The sequence below is a fragment of the Aethalodelphis obliquidens genome, unplaced genomic scaffold (genome assembly GCF_003676395.1).
Source record: "Aethalodelphis obliquidens isolate GAN/ISIS:26980383/991018 unplaced genomic scaffold, ASM367639v1 scaffold58, whole genome shotgun sequence".
Classification (NCBI taxonomy): domain Eukaryota; kingdom Metazoa; phylum Chordata; class Mammalia; order Artiodactyla; family Delphinidae; genus Aethalodelphis; species Aethalodelphis obliquidens.
This window is the reverse complement of record NW_020838002.1, coordinates 10,466,692-10,471,733: the sequence shown is the minus strand read 5'-3', so window position 1 is coordinate 10,471,733 and position 5,042 is coordinate 10,466,692. Positions and strand designations below refer to the sequence as shown.

Below are 5,042 nucleotides of genomic sequence, written 5' to 3'. Positions count from 1 at the left end.
GAGCACTGCCTCAGGCAGCTTGTGTGTGATTGTGACTCCACTGTAAAGGGCAGGCAGCAAAGCCCAGGAATCCCCAGGGGAAGCTGGGAAAACGGCTGTCCCTAAACCGGCTGGGCCTGCACTTCTTGGATCTAGGTTTGGATTATTTGTATCAGTACAGCTAGGAATTTTCCAGAGTCACCTTCCTTCCCCCTCCCCGCCCCCCACCCCTTCCAGAGAATTGAGTGTATTTTGTTGACAGCTTGTTCTCTCAAATGGCATTGCATTTAGTAACACTTTTGGCTGTTGTGATTTTCGTTGTCGCTGTTATTCCAAATCTTATTACTCTAACTTGTCTCCCTTCCCAGCTGAGGAAATGGTGACCAGGTGAGTAAATGTTCCAAGACCACTGTTTTGTGTATTACGGGCAACCAAGAAAGAACAGGAATGTGCTTGAAGGCAGAACCCCAGAGGCCAGGGGGGTAGAGAGGGGTTCGCGAACTTAGATCCCCAGCCCTGCTTTCAGCACGGGAGGGCCGCTTGCAAATAACTTCTTTCGAAAACAACTACTTTAAAATCGAGACTGAAGGATTCGTTATAAGACGGGTGAGTTTTAACGAAGGAGCCAATAGAGTCTGCGAGCCTCGGAAGGGCCTCTGAGCGCGGCAAGGAGGCGCCAGATTGAGGGCGATTTAAAAGGACTAAATGGGACTTAGACCCCATGGCGGTGAGGAGGAATGGGACCCCCGGCCCCTGCCCGGCCTCCTGCACTCACTGAGCACCTGGCGACGGGACAGCGCTTTTCGGATCCGAGTACCTGTTGCACAGGACTGCTCTCCTACTGCTCCAGAAGCTTCAGGCTCGGCGTCAAGCCCCTCCCACCCCTCCGCCCCCGCCTTGCTCCCAGTTCCAAACCGGAGCCAATCAGTGCTCGGCGACGCCGGGCAGGGAAACCAATCGATTACTCCTGCTTTTTACTCAAGACTAGAAGTAGAGCGTCGTGCACTCGATCGGTGGCAGGTCCCTGGCCCGAGGCAGAGACCTTGTTAAGTTGGAGGACCTTGCTAGGTGGTTGCCTCATGCGTGTCTGGGAGGTCGAGGTTCCTTCGCGTGGAAGGAAATTGTCCATGAACAGTTCAGATCCGAGAAGAACACTATCCCAGGCCCTCTCCCTACCTCGCGGTGTGGCTTCGGGCCGGTGATCTATTCTCTCTGGGTCTTATAAAATGTATGAGTGGGACAAAAACGGTCTCTACAGTCCCTCGTTTATCCTGGCCCAGCAAACCCGGGATCAGCGCCTGTGTGTTTCTGGATGATGTCAGTGGTCTCACCCTGGCCAGGGACATCTGAAGCTTTTTTTTGGGTGGGGGGGGGGCGGGTGTCTATAACTTTATTGAACAAGCACAGTTAGTTCTCATCCACATTAACTGTCTGTAGATTTTTGAAAGTGGGAACAGGTACATAGGTAACCAATGCATAGAGCTTGTTTGGTGAATCTTCATCTTCATTATGTTTGCTGGACAACCACACACAGAGATGGCATGGGGCCTTCCTTATTCCTTTGGCGCAGACAGCTTTGTTGAGCCTAGTGTCAATGCGTACATCTGGAGTCCCCATCTCCTTCGTGGCAAATGTCCGGATTTCTTTGAGTGCCTGAGGGGCACACTTCTTGAAACCCGCTCCATGGATGTGCTTGTGAATGTTGATAGTGTATTCTCTGGCCACCACCTAGTTGATGGCGGACCAGCCCTTCTTCTCCCCACCCTTCTTTGCAGGAGCCATCCTGCCAGGCCAGGGTTGGAAAGCTGAAGCTTTTTCAGCAGTAACAGACACTGCAGCCAGGTTTTCCCCAGTTCAGTTTTCTGGGGCTGGAAATTGCTTTTCCCCATCTGTTCATCTTTAAAAAACCTCTGACACTGGCCCTCCCTTACCTTGCTATGTGACCTAGGACAAATTACAGCCCCATCTCTGGGCCTGTAGCCCTATCTGTAAAATAAATTCAGAACGCCCGAGACCCTAAGGTTCTCCCCCGTCATGTCATTTTCATAACACTGCCAATACATCCTACAACTGGATAAACCGAGATTGGGACCAGTGGCTGGATCAGGGGGGCAGTCATTTCACCGAGACTCTCCCCGGGGCGATCCTGAGCCACTGGCCCTCAGGAGCCCGCCTTTCCTCAGTCCATGCTACCCACGCTGAGTAAAGCAAGACAAGCCTCCTTCACTGGCAAATATTTGTGGAGCTCCTACTGTGTAGTACTACTGTAGGAGAAGCCAAGCTGGTTCCTGACCTGAGAAAACTCAGGGCCTTGGGGTTGAGAGAGACAGACCAAGGTAGAGAGGAGAGACCCGCAGAGTGACATCTGCCACAAGACCAGGGAGCCTGGGCAGAGGAGAGGACCCGGCACATGCTGCCCGGCTGGAGGTGTTGGAACTAGGACATTTCAGGAGAAAGGGGATCTTCAAGCCTGACTAGGAAGGGTGTTCCAGGTGGGTGGAATCAGAAATTCGAGGAGGCCAAAACAGTGAGGAGGTGGAACCCTGGGACTGCCTGCGGAGTGGATGTGGCCAGAGATGAATTAGTGGGGTGTGACAGGTGCCTTAAATGCAAGTTCAGGGGATGGGGCATTGTGTCTAGATGGAGTCATGTTTAGTGGGAGCCCTGGGTTTCATCCTGGCCCTGGGATGGGGAGGGGGGCACCTGTCAGGGTTCCCCCACCACCTGCACGCTAGCCCTCCCAGAGCCACAAGTTGCCGCCCATCCCAAGCGCCTCCCCTCAGCCTTTGTCCACTCAGTCCGGGGGCTGCAGTCCGACAGGGACGCCCTACGACCGGCCCCCGGAGGCGCTGGGGACGGTTCGACTTCAGGGAGGCGGCTCTGCTCCCGTGAGGTGTGTAATCTGAACCCTATGAAGGGTCATTTATACGGTTCCTCGAAGTCTGTAACTTTCCTCGCGGTCACCACGTCAGCTCTGCCGAGTGCCTTGCCTCCCTCCCCTGGAACAGCCCTTCCACATCTCCATTTCCCTTCAAGAGATGCCCTTATCTTTCTTTCTGATCGGGGGCGGGTAGCGGAGGCTGCATACCTGGGCCTGCGAATGCCAGACATCTGTCTCAGAGAACACCGGAGTCAGCGTCTACACTGGAATTCCAAGCGAACCGGATGGAGGCTCAAGGAGGGTTGACCAGGACTCGCCTTCAGCCGTCGGCTCCGCGGTTCTGGAACACCAGCTTTCCCAGGCTAGCTCGGCTCTGGCTCCCTCCCCGTCTCCTTCCCCCTCAGCAGGGACCTCAAACTCGGGCCCTATCCTCTGAGCACTGGCCCCAAGCCCCACACAGCCTCTGGGGCTTGAGGCCCGGGTCCAGGAGCTCGGCTCCGTCCGGACCGTCCCTCCGCCTGGCTTCCCACCCTAAAGCTCGCGACGGGGGAGTTGCGCGCTCACAGCCCCTACTGGGCTTAGGCCTGCACCTCCAGGGTGCTGTCCATCCCATGGTGCTGAAGTTCCCCAAGGCCTCCGCCCCCTAGGAGAAGACGCGTCCCCTGTTCAGGATCCGACCCGAACTCCAGGGCATGTTCACACTGGTCCAATAACCCGCATGGGTCATCGTCTGCCTCAACAATTCAGACCATCACCGGTTTAAACTGGAGGCACGCAGGAGCTCCGAGCTTGCCTGAGAGAATGTCCATGACCTGACCAGACCCAGGGACCGCGGGAGAGGTGGGCGAAACTCGAATCTCATACTCCGTCCTGGGGCTGGTAGGAACTCACACATTATGGACATAGTCCCTGCCCACTCCAAACCTGTCTTGTGAATTGTTTGGTGAGACTGGGAAGGCTCCCTCAGTTTTCACGGACTCAACCCCCTTACAAACATCCAAGCTGTGCAGACTTTGCTACCTGCAAGGCAGGAGAGAAAAATCCCTAGAATTCCTCGCATGTACCTTTCACACAGTGAATATGCCCTCCTTCGACTCTGGGTGACCCCCAGCTCGTGTGGGCGTCCCCATTCCGTGCCCCCCGAAGACTGGGCAAGGAGGAAGGTGCCAGCTGTTCCCAATGTAGAGTACCGTATCTCCCGGTCCAGACTTTTTGCCCTTGAGGGTGTAGGTCGCAATGGTGGTAATTCTGGGAAGCCCAAAGAAGCTGGGGCTAGTTCAGAAATCAGGGCTCAGACGGTTGAATGAAGAGCCAGCACGCCGGGCTCGTGCACTCCAGCGAGCCCTGGGAGGGCCCTGCCGCACCTGCGTTTCCGCTGTGCCCCTGCACGGTCTTCCAGGACCGCACGCAGCTCGGGGCCTTCTTACACCTTCTGATCTTCAGCCCAGGGCACGGTGTGAAACCAGATAGTGGAGGCAGAAGTCTGCAGCGCAGGGCCTGCGGGTGCTGTCCAGCACGTTCCAGGTGAGCCGAGCCTGCGGAAAGCGCCCGGCACTACCTCCCAGCGGAGGCTGACCCGGGTTGCCGGCGCTCGGGCTGGGAGTGGCGCGCGCCCCAGGGTCACGCAGCTCTGCACGGAGCCGGCAGCGCTCCGGAGGCCTAGGCGGGAACCGGCACGTAGAACCGCCGGCTTCGAGGGCAGGGGCGGCAGCAGCGCGGCGCCGTGGGTTTCCGGCAAGCGAGTGTGGAACGTTTCCTGCGAGAAAGCAGAACCGAAGCCAGCCGAGGACTCCACAAGCGGCCGCTGGTCCACAGGTTCTCCGAGGCGCCATTGCGCAGCTGCTTCCCGGACAGCTCTGGGAGTGTCGAAATCCAGTGAGAAGACTTGCACGTCACCGCCCCCAACTCTGATCTGCTATAAAATGAAAATGCAGAGCCTCTTGTTCAAAAATTAAGAATTTCAAGACGGCGACAGCAGAACATTAAACCAAGTGCTGCCCCTGTGCAACTATACAAGTCCCATGCCCTTGACGGCGGCCCTGCCCCTACCCATCCCACATGGGATTCATTAAATAAACTTTACCCTTCAAGGTTAACTGTGGGGTTACTTACTACAGCAGAACCACGGCCACCCCCGTCCTCTGTTGCCACAATAAGAGAAGAGTCAGGGCAGATTGATCTA

At 56.4% G+C, this 5,042-nt stretch overlaps 1 pseudogene; it reads right to left on the bottom strand.

Annotated features, from left to right (window-relative positions):
• Window positions 1-1,344: 1,344 nt before the first annotated feature.
• On the bottom strand, window positions 1,345-4,816 carry LOC113609790 (60S ribosomal protein L31 pseudogene; annotated as a pseudogene).
• Between the last annotated feature and the right edge of the window lie 226 nt (window positions 4,817-5,042).